This window comes from Gallinula chloropus (genome assembly GCF_964237585.1).
Source record: "Gallinula chloropus genome assembly, chromosome: 8".
Classification (NCBI taxonomy): domain Eukaryota; kingdom Metazoa; phylum Chordata; class Aves; order Gruiformes; family Rallidae; genus Gallinula; species Gallinula chloropus.
In genome coordinates, this window is record NC_140093.1 from 23820563 (window position 1) to 23837697 (window position 17135).

Sequence of the window (17135 nt, forward strand, 5' to 3'; positions counted from 1 at the left end):
GGTTAGTAGCAGCTGACAAAAACTTTATGTGAGGAGGCAGCAAGAGGTTGCATGGCATGGCATGCCTCCTGCTCACAACCCATACAGCATTAACATCAGCTCTACAAGGAACAACTCATGCAGAAAGTCCTCCTGGCAGTTCACAACAATTGCTTGCAGGAACAACCTGTCTGAGCCAACGCTCTCTGTTCCCTTTTCTTGTCTGCACACAGTCCACTTACACCAAATGGACAGCACAGACTCCCATGGATGTGAGGAGCAGTAGCAGAGGCATCACCTTCCCCTTCACCCCACCCCAAGTTGCTGTTGCAGCAGCAGAGCTCACTGAGGCCTGGCATGTTTCTACTGACAAACTTTCCTTCCCTGCTTCCACAGGTCATGTCCTACACCCAACACCACAGCCTTGGAAATGTCATACCCGCACCATGACTCTCAGGATCTGCTGGCAGCTTCTCCCCAGGGAGGTACACAACCCTCATGCAGCAGTGGTCACAGGGAAAGTCAACCAGCGTTGGCAATGGGAAGCCGAGTGGCTGACAATTCACCTGGCAGTGGTGCTACAAACTAGCTTCCTGTCTTCAGGACTGGATGGCTACACCAAATAGAATCAGTAAAAGCTATGGGTCAACAGGAAAGGATGGATTATTATTTCTTCCAGATAATGTATTATTCAATTCATTTACAGAAACACTTGGTGGTAAAACCTTCTTACCACCTCCTTAATTAATAAAAACTAGCAAAGCACAGCATGATCCTTCAACTCTAGAAACTTCAGACTTTCTTGCATGTATCTTCTCACTAGATAAGAAAGCCTTCTGAAGTTAAAAGAGTGTACCTTTTCACCGTATAGAGTTGGTTTGCACTTTTTCCCCAAGCTTTGCTCTATCCAGTAATATTAAGCCACTGCAAGAGTTAGGAAATAAATATTTCTATCTGTCTTCGTATATGACCTCTCCATTTTACCTGTTTAGTAACTACAACTGAAACACCGAACTTCATCAGTTTTCCCTGTGATAAAAGGAAAAGAACGACCATAGAATAGTACATTCCTGCAGCAAGTGGAAATCTCTGGTTGTGAACAGCTTTAGTTTCTGTAACCTTAATTATTTCTGTCTGTTTCACACTCATGCCACGCTTCATCAGGATATCATGATTAGATTAGACACACTGTACTAGACCAAGCCAACTCCAAACAGGAAGAGTGTCTCAACGTCACCTAGCAGTGTCCTCATGCAGACTGCCAAAATGCTTAGGGAAATTATTCACAACAAAAATACCTGCTATCCTTACCAGAGAAAGGCTTGCTGGGACACCACCTCGCTGCAATTACATAGGGTGCGTTTAACAAGTCGGTACGTCGGCATCAGTAGAACACAAGTGCTGATAAAAGGAACGTGCCTTCTGCAAAGTCAGCTCTCAGCATTCACTGTAATATCTCCCTCTGGGTTACCACGAACCAGACATGCAGCAAGCTTGAAAAGCACGCATGAGAAATTGCGCCACACAAGTAATTCAGAAGTACAGTAAGAACATGCTAATGCTGAGATTAATTCTGCTAAATTGACAGTCACAAAAAAGCCAGCAGCTGCTGAGTACCAACACACAACGCCAATCAGTGAACTTGTCTCTCAGGAAAAGCAGGGAAGGTGTTCAAGCTTCTACACAGCAGTTCCCAATCTTGTTACTGTCGACCCAGTTGGGTTCTTTCCTTTCTGCAGCCAGACCTCACTGCCACCTCCCTGGGCTGACCTGGGCTTGGTCACCAGCAAGCAAGGACTCCTGAACGCTGAGAGTCATAGCAGGAGGCTCTGAAGCAAGGCCTCTTCTCCATGGGCAACAAAATTGTTCCTTCCCTGGATGCCCAAACAGAAATGATTCCTTAAGTGTTTGACTCCCCTGAGTCATACCTTGGTCCTAACATCTCTACAGGAGGAAGAGGAAGAAGAAAATCACCAGCTCTGCAGGACAAGTTGATGAAGAAGGGTTTATAAGTTCAAGGACATTTACCTCCACCCAGACAATGTAAAGGCATGAGGCTCAGAGGGTATCAACCACATTCCCAGTGTGCAAACAGCTACAGGGCCATGACAACATTGTTTTGAGGGTGACAATGAATTAAGCACATTTTTGGCACCTTAAACAGCCTGTCCAGCTTGGACTCGACTGTAAATCCTGATACTCAACATTGTTCAAAATGGGCAGTAAGTCAACAATGTTGGCTTTCTTTGTCAAACTGGGACTATGCAGTAACAATACAACCAGCCAGAAAAGCTCAGATACTCTTAAATTATCCTGTGCTGCAGATAAAGTTTATACTGCGTGCACACTTGGCAAATGACATTTAACATGTGGGATGAACAATGCAGCAGCAAGTCATGACTTCTTCAATGCCTGAAAGGAATGCAAATCCTGAAAATCCCGTGGACATTCCTCCCTGAAGGGTAACTTGTTTTCTAATGTTACAAAAATGTAATTGTTTCAAAATTCATGATAAGCTTGTTATTAAAATAGACTGTGCATTTAGCTGCTTGGAATTAGAATAATCTGAAATACCACACCATCTGTACCACCACAGTTAAAAGCAGTTTAGTCATATGATGAAGTATTCTGAAAGAATCTTGAGTAGCTAAGAATACAGCTGAATATATATTTTTAAATACTTCCATCTACTGTACTTTGGAACTAGGCTGATTTGAGGTTTTGGGTTATTTTTATACCTTCCATCTCTCTGCATGTGTTTCTGGAATTTGCCTCTCTGGTACTCAAAGCTGGGTTTAAATGCAAACATATTCTGAAGAAACATGAAAGATGACAAAACCCCACTTCTCAGTAAACACCTTTGTGTATAATGACTGCTCAGTTAGAATACAGCAATGTAATTTGAAAAACAAATACAGTAACATGATACAACACAAAATGCCTTTTTTCTCCTATGGAAGAACTTTTTAAAACAGCAGCATTCTAGTTCTAAAGTTACTGAAAGGAAACATTTGCTTTCTTTCAGGGTATTTAACAGGAATACCCATGTGATTCCACAATTACCATAAACTTACAGATGTTCAAGCGGCTCCATCCCTTGTACCACCCCTTGCTATTCATTCTTCCCTTTTGTCTTGCAACCACCTGCCTTCAAATGCCAGTAAAATCTGATATTTTATTTTGCCAGGTCATTTGCAGGTGGGTAAACCCTCTGATCTGGCACATCAGACAGTCACATAAACACTTGCTCTAGACAAAGGAACAGAGAGAAAAAATAAAATCAGAAGTTGAAATGCAGAAGCATCTATTCAAGCAGCAGCCCAAATCGTGGAGTGACTTTCCACAAGTTGCCCTAAGGGGCACAGTGAACTTCAGGGCTACGTTCAGTAGAGTCACAAGCTTCTGCTTATATCCTCCTCACCCTTCTGGCATGAAATGATGCATCTCTCATCCTTCAGCCACCCCTCTGTTACAGTAAATACCTTCCTGTCTTTCCTGAACACCTGACCCAGCTGTCATGAATATTCAAGTGTCAGGGTTATAATAAAAGAGCAAACAAACACATGAAAAAAGGTTTGACACTGAATTGAGAACTGTGGCTTTGGATCTACTTTGCCATTTACAGATTCATTTGCAATGTTATGTTTCTACTCAGCTGTGCTTCATCAATAAGTAATACTTGCTAATATATAAATACACTAAATGTGTCAGACAACATGAGATTTGAAGCCCAAGGAATAATTAAGTTCTAATATTGCAATTTCTCTCTAGTCACCACTACTTTTCACTACCCTAAAGCTTTTTAGACAATTTATTTTACTCTCACCTCGACAGCTTTGCAAAGGATCGATACCCCTACAGCTTCAATTTCAAAACCAGTTCATTAAATGACCACGAGGGCTGAACACCTTCCCAGGACCTTTCTTTCGCTGTAATGTACAGAAGAGCCAGTTGGACTTCAAAATGAAAGAGAAGTTAGAAAGTCAGTAGAAGAGAAAGACTTCTAGAAAGTATCATTCCTTAATGTAGCCAGCAGCAAATCCCAGGGATGATCCTTAAGCAGACTGAGGGGAGGCCCAAAGATGGTTGGAAGTGACAATCACACAAACAAGCTCCTCTAGCTTAACACAATTGTTCACCAGAACTTTATTGCAACTGCAGAAACTGCAGTAACACGTTCTGGTGAAAATCTGGCCCTTTTGCTCAAGGTTCAGTCACACTATTACATATAAAAACGTATTCCAATCCTGGTGGGTCTCTAACTCATGACTGAGTCTAGGTTAACAACTGGTTGTCTAGGGGCAGCATCATGATGAGGACAGGGCATGGAGAAACACCCACTAACAGCAGCATTTCCTTTTTAATCACAAGGCTGCTGTAGACTTCACAGATTCTACAAGAGACAGCTCCACTCTCACAGTGCCTGTCAGTGGATGCATTGACTGCTCAGCCCTTCTACCTTTCTGTCTACAAAGACATTCCCTAGCAGCTTAAACTTTGCAATGGCCTTGGAATGGCTGAGTTACTTTTGTCAGCTTTTGCTTTTGAGTCTGACTTGGCTTAACTCTCAGTTGAAGTGACTTTATACAAACAATCCCTTTCAGATGGTCTCACCAGTTTTGGGAGAGATGCAGCTCCCTCAGACGCTCCAGCAGAACCTGCCCATCAAAGGCAGTTCCTGATCTGACCCTGATGGCTTCAATACTCTAACAGTGCTGCCAAAATCATATTGTTCCTCTGATAAACACAACAGGCAAGAGTTGAAGATGTTGTCCCCACTGCATCAAGTCGTACAGATTCAGAAGATGATGCCCAAAAAAGGCTGTGTGGGACAAAGAGCAGCAGGGGGATCTGTTGTAGGGAGCCACAGATGCCCACAGGGCGCAGGCCTGCGTTGGGAGAGGGGGAGGGTAGGGCTGGAGGGAGCCCAGCCATTGTGCTCGCACAAACACGTAGAAGATGAATACACAAGAGCAAGTTCGATCGGAACAAAAGGGTATTCTTTTGTTTAATAGGAAAATAGGCTTACACAATCACACCATCTGCATCCCTCTAACCCTTCCTCCTTCACTAATTCAGGCAATAGCCACTATCAGACACAGTTGACACTACCACAGCAGGCTCAAAGATAACACTGTCCCTAAAGAAGGGGCAGCTGGGGAGAGGACAGACATTTTTGAAGCAACCCCATGGAAGAGCAGGCTGGCTGCAAGAGTCCACATCTTGCCAAGGAACCCAGAAGAGAATGAGTTCACTTCAAAGCAGTAACTGCAGGCACAACATCTTAAGATTCCAAGTTAAGTCAGCCACAAGACAAATCCAGGAAGCAATGCTTCATTAGGTCTGCACTTTCTGAAGTGACTTAAAGAACAGAAATGAAGCAAACAGACTTTACATAACTTACAGAAGCATCATCACGAAGTCAGATTTTGCAGGTGACATGGTATTTCCCAGATAAGGTGACAAATGAAGTCACATAGAGCTTTTAAGCACTAACAAAAAGGCAAACCAACTTCCTGTTAAGTGTTTTCTCAAAAAAAGTGGACATTTTTTAAGCAACAGCAATGAATTTCAGCTGTCTTAACCACACGCCTCTGCTAAAGCCCATCTGTCAGGGGAGAACAATTGCACAGATAAATGATGGAGAAAGTAATATGATAGAAACAAACCGCCTGAGGTCCAAGCAACAAAATTGCTTTTCCTTACACAAATAAAAGCTTTCCCATTTCACAGAGCAGTATTTTCCTTTGTGTTTGCTATTAATTTAGGAAATGGGACACTTGGCAATGCAGGAGAGGCAGGGAAAAGCCACAGGAGTTTAAGGAGTTAAAGATTTACAGCCAGTTACTTCCCCACATCAAGAGTCTGTGACTCCTCCTGAAGACACATGGGACACTTTGCTGAGCACACAGGATGGGTCTCAAGCAGCAAAGGCCATGTGGGATCCTATTTTCGCTCTTTCATTGTCTTCGAGCTGGATTAAGGGGAAAGGCTGCCTTTCCAAACAAATACTGGTTTACACAGAAAGAGCATCCCAGGCTGTTCCAGTGTTAAAAATCAGAGAGGGTCTCCAACTACAAAAACCCATCCTGAAAGAAGTTGCTACTCTGAGTAGCATTTACATCTCTTCAGTACTGACCTATCAGTGTACATCCTACAAGAATTTCATGCTACAAGTGCCAACAACTCCAGGTATTTTTGACCACAGGGAAGTACTTAAAAAAAAAATAATCCACCCTTGACTTAAATAGAGGAACAGATAAAAATACATCAGCTTTGTGCCCACTGACAGGAGCCTTGCAACAGACTTAAGTTCTGTAAGCTCAAACACAAGGTCTGTATTTCTCAAAATACCTTTACACTGAAGTTACACAGAGAAGTCAGACTTTTTCAAGTGGCATTTTATTTGCAACAATTAATTGCCAATCATATTTCATTCTTCAGTGCAACGGAAGGAAAGGGGAAAAAGATGAAAATACATAAAGCTGGAATTAATCTCATACCTCCAAAAGCAACATAATTCATTTAATATTCCCATCATAATCAACATTTAGAAAGGGGGAGAAAACGCTGGTGTAAGACCACCAAAAAACACTCAGCCATTCTTCTAATATTTGAGTGCCTTTTTCAGACATTTACCTCCAACTCCACTGCAAAGGTTCTTAAGGCTAGTTCAGCCCCCTGGCATTCCTGGGAAGAGAAAGATCACACAAGCACACTCAACCACCGCCTTTCATTAGGTAGCAGATGCCTGTAGCGTCACCAGTAACTACCAAAACGTTTATATCATGATTTTGCTTAGCACGGTATAACAAAGGATAGGAGACAAGGTTGCAATATCATCAGGGTCATCTTGGAATTGTGGAGAAACACCAGTTATGAACACAGGTCCCCATTTCCAAAGGTATTGTATGGACTTAAAGACAACTTTTGTAAGAGACTACTGCTTCTAATACTGCAAAAACAATTGTCTCTATTCAGAAAGCCATTCAAAATAATCTGTGGCCAGGCAGCAGTGGAACTGAGGGCATGTTCCTGCTGCAATGGCAAGCCAGAACCAGATGCAAAGACCTACAGTTTGGAAACAAAAAATTTGTTGGGCCAGCACACTGAAAACATGGAAGAGCAGCCACACAGAGTTCCAGGCTACCACAATGCCCACAAGTCAACTGTTTGCACTGCACTAATTAACGACAAGTGAGTTCTCTGGTCCCATCAGCTTTCATCTCAGGCCAATTTTCTGTGCCCTTCAAATGCTGTAACTAGAACACAGCATACAGTGTTCTTGGACAAAGAACCCCGGCCATAAAGTCTTTTCAGTCACTGCTTTGGCCAGGCTCTACCATAGATAGACCAGGTATACCGGTAGCTCACGTTTCAGAGGATAGCATTTGGAGCTAACCTTGCACCATAAAACACAGCTCAGAGATAGCAGAAGACAAAGGGGAAAAAGGACACACTCTCCTCTGTTGGGGAGGGATTCATAGTGATCTATGCAGGGGGAATTTTCAATACAAATAAAAATAAGGCAGCCAGCCTCCATTCAACTGCATTGTACAGAAATCACCAACTCATAACTTCTGCCCAAATCCATCTGCAGAGGACAAAACCTCAGCCCTGCGAGTGCCCTTCATATATCATGTCATGCCTCTGCAAGACACAGGAGCAACCAAGGCTGCCTGCTTTGCCCAGACAAAATATTAAAGGAATTAATTCCTAAAGCAATGGGAGTATACCACATGGGAGAACTTCCAAGTCACAAATTCTCCTTTTTCTAAGGTAAGCTGCTTAATCAAGTTAATTGAAGGACTTAAGAAAGCATCTGGAGAAGCACACATTCCCCAAGCAGTCTTTAGCCATTCCTGACCCTGTGTTACTCTGTCTGGGTGCAAGTTTCCCTGCTGGCACAGTACAATCTATTATCAGCCATTACACTGATTACCATCCATTAGTTTTGCTAAGAGTAGGCATGAAATTTAAACCTGCTTTTGTTATTTATTTACAAGCCATTCACGTACTAGGTATGAAGCAACTATGTAACAGCTCATATTAACAATATAAGTGTAGCTGAAAATTATGAGTTGCACTTTAAAAAAGACCAACAGAAGTAATAATTCTCTTGTTTGGTAAGAGAAGCAGAACAGAAGCTTACTCTCTTTAAAAATACAGCTGATTAATACACAGTGAAGGAACGGGTAAGAACCCATGAGAATGACAAATTTTAAGTATCAGTCCCATAAATATAAAATTCAATTAAAATGTCATTCTAGAAAACACTGAGAACAGAGTTGGGACTCTTACAAAATGGTGATTTTTCTTCCCTGCTATTAAGGCAGAGTGATTAAAGCAGAAGATAGTCCTCTTTATTTCAAAAGCTAATTATTACACGTAATAAAAATTTCTTCTTGCACCAGAAGAGACTAAATGCAAGAACTGAATTGAACCAAGACCATCAACCCACACATCTTTGCTGTGATACAGTAACTGCTTGAGCCTTCCCCTACAATAGGCTATCAGGCTCAGCTTTGATTTCAACATACCACATCTCTTACCACTTCGGAAACCAAAGAGAACAGCTGTGGAAGCAGAAACCACTATATGCAAATGCTCTGATCAAAACAAAGTACAAGCAGAAAATCCATTGTGAAGACCACTTCTGCAGGAGCTCTGTGCTAAAAGCTGTATTAAAATGCCAGTTATGCCATGGTGTAAGCATATCCCCCACCTCGTTTTTCACAAGGGGTGTGAGGAGCTGCCTGCTCTGCACAGTGTAAAGGCCTGAATGAGTTAAGTGCCCAAGATGCCTCCACTGCCAGCCTTGCTCTAGAGGAACTGAGCTGCTTGCTATGCTCACTACTATGTTTCCTGCATTGCTAATTCAGACATCTAAATTTAGATGCCAGATTTAGGCAGTGTTTTTCCCCACTCTTTCCAACACCCAAAAGGAAAAGAAAAATATTTCTGCATGAATTCACTATCTTCATCTTTTTGCAGAGGCAAACAGGATGTCAGGCCTCCACACACCAGAACTGCATTACACCAGCAATCAATCTCAGCAACCTCTAGCTACAAAGAGAACCAAGTCACCCCCCTCATCTCCTGAATAACTGCACACCAGGCAGTGTTCACCAGTAAGTCACACTTCTGCCCAACCTCAGGCACATCTTCCTCAACATCCAAACTGTTTTACCACAGGGAAAACATAACATCTAAAAACACAGGGAGTCAAGTGTTGGTTCCTGCTCTCTTTGGAGGATGTGGATGGAGTAGAGCAGTAAAAGCCAGCTCACTGGTCAGTCTCACATCCCTAGCATGTTGAAGCACTTCAGCTTGAACTTCCCTTTGGTATCTTCTTCCAGCAGCTAAACTGAGATGGCCTGGCACACATAGATTTTCTTCTTCTCTTGCACTCTCCTTCAACACTGCTAGAAAGAAGCACCCAGGTATAAAAATAAACTGGACGTTCTTGTTACAGGGTTAAGAGTAGGAAATGCAAGCCAGTAACCAATGCTGTAGGTAGGTCACAAAAGAAGAAAAAAAAGAAAAAAAAAAAAAGAGAGAGAGAGACCCTAAACTAACGGACCATTGTTGTATCTCCAGACACGAGATCAAGGCAGCAGCCTCATGCACTTCCTCCCATTCCAGTGCAGCTGAGGCAAGGGAAGGTGCATTACCACATCAACACTATCTTCTCACAGGAGTTTGAGCACCACAGAAGTATCCTGCAGCAACTCCAGGTTTCACCTGTGTACCCTGCCTATGAAGGCTATTTTCACTCCCTGTTTCATTTGTAAATAATGACAAATACTTCAGCTTAGTCCCTTTGACAAAGCGACCACCGTTTGTCCATGTGCACATCCAAGAACTCGTACTGCTGAGTATTTCCCTCCACCCGCTACATCCACAGCCCTGTACACAGCTACTGGGAGAGCGACTGCGCAGGCCAGCCCCTCCTCCCTCCTCTCCACCCACACCTTTCGCTCCACATACCGCTAACGTGAACACTGAGAAACTTAACAAGCAGCACATACTCCCGGTCTCATGCTCAGGCTTGTGTTATGTATCCTGTTATATTTAAACCTCAAAGGATATGATACATGTTGTAACAAATCCTTCCTGAGCACATTCTCACATCTTTGGTAGATGATGACTGCGCTAACAACACCGCATCTCAGTCTAAACAAGTGATCAATGAACTACCAGTGAGATTCTCTAGACCACTGGAAACACACCAGCACTGACCAAAGTACAAAGGAACTTCTTTATGTTAGTTTTCCATCATTTTCAATAATCAGCAGCCTCAATGCACTATTTGCCTTTGAATACCAGAGATGATGAAAACACACCCTTTTTATCTTGCAACATCAAAACGACGGAGTGTATAAATATTTAGCGAACAATCAGCACGCTCTGAATCAGAAGTGAGCACATCACAGTGAGTATTACCCAGACCTTACCGGCACCAGAGACCAGCAGCGCTGACACAGAGGGACACCCTCGGTGGCTGGCACAAGCTGGGTGTTACACTAATACACAGCCACGCAGCCAAAATGAGGTTGGGATGGCAACGGTCGCTGTCTTTTACACGCTTTGGTGTCATCTCTAGTTGAAACAACTTCTGTCATCTCTGACATGCTTGACAACGAAGAAAAGAGTCTCTTGGGCTTCCTCTTGCTACATAGAGCAAGACAACATAATGCACCTAAACCTCCCCGCAGGGTCATCCCCCCAAAGTAACCACCCAGCCGCTGTGCTCCACAGACAGGGACTTGCCTAAAGCGTGGGATGGGACCAGCAACTCTGAATTTAATTTATAAGCCCTCTCAGGTTTCACACGTGCCCAAGGGCACGCTGCTGCTTCTTTCCTTTTCAAAGGATAAAGTAATGACCCTGCTGGAATGAACAAACTGGAGCCCCACAGTGTTCAGTGCCTTGAAAGAGTTCAGCGTTGGCTACCGTCACACACCGAGATCCCCAACTGAAGTCTAAGTAGACCAGTGACAAACCATGGCAAGCAGATGCTCAATTCCTCATACAATTATGTTACACACATCTGAAAAAAATCCTACAAATTCATCTTTTTATAGGTTAAATAAGGATAAACTCTGAAGATAATCAAGTGTAGTTGAATTTTAATGGGCTTCTTTTTCCCACCTCACTTAAGTGTTCCTTTCAGCTAGAAAAGCAAATACTACAACACAAGCAATGCCATAAAGACAGTATTTCAATTTCAACTCTTATATCACCAGACTGACCAGGCTGGGATCATTTTTAACTTGAGCCAACAATTCACATTAATCAAAATATAGGGTACACTGCAAAAATGCATGAAATGACATCACTGAGCAAGGTATACTAGTAGGAACTTATTAATATTTGAACTTCATTTTGAAGCTGCTATTCACTTCAAAACACTACAGTGATCCTGCTGCCAAAAGTGCATGACAACCTCTGCTGAGGAACACAGCAAAGCTTAATGTGGAAACAGAGTCTAAAATATTTAACTTGGAAATCAAAGTTTCGGAAGTACCAGTACTGGTACTACTCTGTATGTCCTTGAAGTAATTCTCAAAGGAAGCCTTTGTAATTTAGCCAGTAACTTATGAAATAGTTAAAGCTCAGAATTCCCTTTATCCAACCATTAATCCAATTATTTCCTTGGCTACACATAGGACCGTCACAGCATTTTCTCACCTGAGAAGTAACACAGTTGACATGGACAAAAACCTGCACTGTGACCTCTCAAAAACAGTTCAGCTATGAAGTAAATTCAAAATTTTGGGGAATATGTCAGTGCTCAAAGATAACACCAGCCAACTTCCTTCCAAGTCAGTTCTGGCCCTCCTTGGTAAAACTATTTTTTCAGAATACTTTTAAGAAAAATCAAAAAACAAACTCCCAGATGACAACCATGTCTCCAATCACCACTCTGGGATTTCCGTGGACAGCACTTTCTCAGTACAAACTGTACCGCTAATGTAAACACTTTGTGCCCCAAGGCTTTCTTAAGACCACTGGTATCTAATGGAAAACTTAGCCCTCCACTGAAGCAAGTGTATTGCCACATGAATTGAAGAAAAAAATGGAGGAGAAGCAGTAAAAATTAAGCGACAATTGCCTACCAAAACATTTTGGCAGTTTTGGAAGACCCCACCTTGTTCCAGGCCCAAAGCTGTGGAAGCAATTCACACCCCATTCTAAGCAAGCCATATTTAAATATTCAAGAAACTACATTTAACAAAGGCTACTGAAATTAAAAGGATATGGAAATAGCTCAGGAATGGAATTGCTCAGACTACTGACTTCAGCAGTCTAACCAGGAGAACAGCTGACAGTGGCAGGTAGCTGCCAGTGGTAGGTGGGGATGTTTTGGGAGACAGAGCTATTGCAGTTCAGACCCTGGTGAGGCTCCAGGGCATGGACCTGCTTCTCCAAGAAGGAAATCCTCCTTCTTCTGATGAGGCTGTAAACACAGGCAACCTCTTCTCTCTCAAAAGCCCTCTGTGAGGTCGTCTTTGGGAATTAACACAGGAAGGGACAGCGCAGTCTAACCAAAGACGAGGACATGCCAGGCTTTGGCCAGTGGGTAAAACGAGAACTGCAGCATTAGAACTAGTGTTTGGAAATGCACCCTTTAGTTGAGTTTGCTTTCTTGACTTAGCAAGTCTGCTGCACAGCTCAGAGAATTAGTTTGCAATCAGCTCCAAGACGGATTTCGTACAGTGCTGCGCGCTGTGCCACACACCAGAACACACTTGTCATTTCAGCCCCTGACAAATCCTCAAAGATAAAGTTGCTAAGTCACCCATGCTCTGCACTGCAACACAATAAAACCTGTCATCTGACACCAGTTGTGAGCATGCTTAATCAGTGATGTTCAACCCAGAGATGCATAGAACAAGCAGAGAGATGCAGAAAAATTAAGCAAAGTACAGCTCAGCATTGCTCTAAGTTCAAGTGACTTCAGTACGAACAGATTTAGGTCAAAGCTGAGCACCCACATTTAGCCCAGGTACTTCCACTGAAGAAAGAAAAAACAGATGGCTTCCTTTTTTGTTTTTCCTTTTCTGCTGTGGACAAAACACAAATTGCATTATATTTCTGCATTTCAATCCCTACAGACATTAGGAGCCTCTGAGGCAAAGACAACATTCCTTTAAAAAAAAAAAAACCAACAAACACACCCCCAAATCTAAATACATATGTGTATATCTAAACAGCCAGTATCTGTCACTGCTCCATTTTCAATCCAAAACGTACCAATGGAAGGAAAGAAGCAAGCTCTACCCAACACGCCTGATGGGCTGGCCCAGTCTGTAATAGAGCAGAGGAAGCTAAAATACTGCCACCAGCTTTTAATCAAATATTGCCAGTCAAATTGCAACTGCAGTTCTCAGCTCAAAGTCAGTCAACCCCTGAGCACCCTTTTCTCCTACACAGCACTGCTCCCAAAATATAAGCCATGTTTTTCTTGCTCTCCTCTTCAATGCACCATGCTGCCACCAAGGCCACCTACCAGGGCACTGACAGCTTTCCACACACAAATAAAACCCAAACCCCAATTTTACCATTACACCATCTAAAGCTCTGTGGGCTGCAAAGCAGTGCAAGCAGCTGAGGCTTACCTGGAGGGAGCACAAATCTCAAGCAATAGTGATTCTGTTACACTGTTCAACCTACTTTCTCAACACTAAAGCACAGCAGTTGATTGTTCGTTACTAGCAGCCTCTGCATTCGCCCTTCTGGGGTGACGCAGTTTAGTGTATTTGTAGGGTACGGTCTGTCAACCATCTTCGTGACACACACACCCCTTTTCAAAGCAAAAAAGCAAATAAGCAAAACATCCCAACCAACCAGCCCTCACAAACAACCTGAGCATACGCTGAGTAAAAGTAAAGAAGTCTGAAGACCTAAACCACTCTCCCATGAAGAGTGTGATGCATTAACATCTTACCCTGCGTCAGCTAACAGTTCTCAGTCACCTAAACTGCATGTCAACAAGACAGCTTTTAAGGCATCCCTGAAGGATGTGTGCACTGCTCAGAGTGACACAGATTCACCAGCATCTACACAATCCCATGAGAGATACACATGGGTGAGGCAGCTATCTGCTCGGGCAAGTTTCAATCCACAGCACATGTTGACTTTCAAACAGTTAAATCCTACAACAGTAGCTTCCAGAATTATTAGCAAATATTTCGCTACACCTAGCAATCTTACACTGAGTTTTGACTTAAATAAAAAAATCAGTTACCTGTTCAATGGGCAGTCTTAATCATTGCCTTCAACACAGAAAATGCTTTAATAAATACTTTAAGGCTTCAGGACAACATACACACTGCATATCTGTTAGCCTTGAGTTGCATACTGCATTACACCACTCAGCAAGCCTACACTACAGTAGCAGCATCCATTGAAACAGCATTTTCCCGGCACTGAGCCCTTCACTGCTCAAGTCACGAGCCCAGGTTTGCTTCCTGGATGGCATCAGGACTGCAGGCACTCCCCTGACACCAGCCACCGCTCCTCACTGCCATCCGTCTTGCCTTGGCCTTAAGCCAGGCTTTATGAAGTCCAACAACATTTACATCAAAACTCTATCTTTGGAAACCTGCTAAAATGAGCACACATCTAGATTTCCTTTATGCAAGTATTCTATTAAGAAGAATGCATTTATCCTCACTAACCGAGGCAGGAAATGGAAGTGAGTATCAAGGCCACTCTGCATTACCATTATTCAAACTGGGATTCACCGTGCCTGGAAGCGCTCTGAAAGCCTCAAATTTGCACTGAAGTGACGTTGCCCCAGCACAAAAAGAATCAAGTGGAAGATGTCAGTGCAGCAGTAGTAAGCAGCCAAGCAAGCTAAAGAGGGAAGACAGCCAAGATGCAGCTTACAGAACTTGAATCTGGTAAGGGCATCCCCCCCTCTTCTTGGCCAAGAATTATGGGGATGGGACAGCTGAGTATAAAACATGATGTTGCTAATAACTCTTGACAAATATTTTTAACAATTAGTATCTAAGAAAATTATGTTCTACTTTCTTCCTTGATTACTGTCACTATGCCTCAAATGCAGAGGCTCCTTAAAGGAAAATTCTCCAGCTGCCAAATCAAGAAAAGTCAACTCAAAGTAACCATCAGAGTCCTGCGACATGGCATCAGGTTCCACTGAGAAAATTATTCTCCTTCCTCATAAAAAGGAGGCAGCAACCTATACACTGAAAAGGGGGCAAACAACGATTGTGAAGGAAATTCAGGCAAAAATAGCTTACTTGATTTTTTTTTGGCACATGGAAAACCCATTCCCGAAGTTTAAACAGCAATAATGAAGCCCAACAAGTTCGTAAGTTGCTGCTTGTAGAGTCTCAGGAGACATGGCCCATCATTCAGACCCCTACGCTGCACAAACACGAGGCACTTAGGTCAAACCAAAAATCTTAAGTTCCAGCTCTTTTGAGAGGCAAAATCCTCGATTAATACCTCACTAGAGTTTGTGCTCTCATGCAAAAAATTATCTCACAACTCGGAGAAGCTCCTTGCAGAAAGGTGGCACTGCTTTATTACTGCCAAACCCAACCAAAGCCTGTCGAACAGGAAGCCTGGTGTTTCAAAGCTGGAGGAAGGGACACGTGCAAAGGATGGTCGGGTGCGAGCACAGGGCTCTCCAGCCATCCAGCACCAGCACGTACGTCCAGAGCAACACCCACAGGAGGGCCCCAGCAAGCACGAGCTGTGAAGTTTTATCATCCTTATGACGCAGGGAAGTACCGGGCTTCCCTTCAGCCCTGGCAGGGACACGGAGGCACAGGATGGTCATCCAAGGACATCCAGAGTCAGCTGCAAGACACTGAGGCATATTAGCTACCAAGAAAACCAGTTTTCCATTACCAGGGCCAGTTATAAAACTTCTCCTTGTTGTGAAGGGAACAGACGGTATCTGGCATTCCTCTGTCAGCAGCACCAAATAACCTACCGGCAATTTGATATTTACGCTCCTGACAAGCTGTTTTAGTTACAGAAACAGCATTAAAAATGTAGCATCCTTTGAGGTACACTCAGCGAGCCAGGCCGGTTTCAGCCACAAGCACCGAGAGTAACTCCGGGCCTGTTTTTTCCCCAGAGGACAAGCTCTTTCGTAGGTGGAAACATCCTACCAGGGGCCGCTTCTGTCACCGAAGGCAAACAGAGCACCGCAAAAACACCAGTTACGGCTGAAGCACCGGAGGGCTGCGGCCAACATCGAACCAGCGACCGAAGCGGTAGCTGCTGCCTCTCCCTATGGGAGGCTTTCCCCCCTGCAGCCCCGAGCACCAGAGAGATCATACTGACGTGCTGCCAGCACGGACACCGCTACATCGGCACCCCCGGCCCCCCGAAGCCCCCCGGGAGGAAGGAGGGGGCCAGGGCGGGCAGCGCTCGGCCCCCAGCCCCCGGGCCTGCTGCAGGCACCGCGACCTACCGCGGGCAGCAGCCCGAGCGGGAGCTCTCACAAGTAACGCGAGGGCAGCTCCACTCAAACCTCTCTTTGTTGAGACCCAAGTCTCGCATATAAATTCGGGCTTGCGATGACAAAGGTTCGGCTCGCCTCTTACCCGCGCTGGGAGGAGGGTTCGGCATTTCTAGCCCGCCTAAACAGCCGGCGCTGGCTTTCGCTGCCGGAAAACGCGCCGAGTTACCACTCTCAAGTAGGAGCTTGTGGCCATCGTTAGGCAAGAGGCTTCGCTTTCACTAGCGCGGAGTACAACAAACCCAGTTTGTAACAAACGCCAGTCTTCAGCTACCTAGCATCTAGAAACAATTCTTCTTCACAGCTCAGAACACTGATTTCTATTGTAAAGCGCCGCACTGTTAAACAGAACGCGTTTCGGAACTTTAAACACCAGCGTGAAAGCCAGCGCTGCTTAAAAAAACCCACCCAAAACACTCGCCTCCACGTATCGTACGACACACGGAACTCCCACCGCGAGAAGAAACCAGGAACGCCGCAAACTCACCATAAACCCCCCGCCAAAGCACCTCTATCGATCCGTTACACGAGCAGGACGAGTGTCCGGAGGGAGAGACGCGAAGCACAAGTAAACAAAACTCCGAAGCCCAGGCGCCGTGACTGGCGGGGCAGGAGTGCCCCCTCCACACGGCACTCTCCGCGGGAG